This window comes from Penaeus monodon, chromosome 23 (genome assembly GCF_015228065.2).
Source record: "Penaeus monodon isolate SGIC_2016 chromosome 23, NSTDA_Pmon_1, whole genome shotgun sequence".
Taxonomy (NCBI): Eukaryota; Metazoa; Arthropoda; class Malacostraca; order Decapoda; family Penaeidae; genus Penaeus; species Penaeus monodon.
This window is the reverse complement of record NC_051408.1, coordinates 39,842,967-39,843,748: the sequence shown is the minus strand read 5'-3', so window position 1 is coordinate 39,843,748 and position 782 is coordinate 39,842,967.

The window sequence follows — 782 nt, the reverse complement described above, 5'->3', positions numbered from 1 at the left end:
ATGCACCACATCCCATGATAAAACTAATGCATGAACCAATATTCTCCGTGTAATTAAGAACACAAACACACTTAAGATACAAAGTTTGACGTAGCGCAGCAGCGCAGGTGCAAGTCACTTTTATGGAGGCAAGACATGGCTGTGAGATGCGGCCTTTGATGCTGCTGATGACGTCATAGTACGAGATGTGTGTCTTCGAATTATTATTATTATTTTTTGTTTTGTTTTCGGGTATGGATATTTTAAGATTATGGATGTATCTTTTTTATGTATAGCTGGAAATAATGTTGTGGTTACAGCAGAAAGATAATATGTTTAATACTTATTGCTATCATAAGGATCCCCACCACCAGTAGCTTTATTATTCTCACTGACTCTTACTACTGCTACTACATCGACCGTTTTTTTCCTTATCATTAGTCATATCTTGCTTATCATCATTTCTAACTTTAAAATTGTAATTCTCTTGTTTTTCTCTCGCATTGTTACCCTAACAGCTTCTCCCCCCTCATTAGTAATCTCAGAGAGAATTGAACGACGCAGGATTCTTATAAGGAAGCGAGGGTGTCAAGGCTTCTCTTCTTCATCAGTGAATTCTTAAAGACGATTGTTGAAACTGAGACAAAGGAGGATAAACTTACACTATGAAATATCCGTCTCTCTATCCCATACAATTATCTACGTTGGCATCATTTTACGAAGGTCGTCGATTTTGTGATGGAGAAATAATTTTTCGAAAATCGTATATATTATATAATGTGGAATTGTTTAGTTTTTTTTTT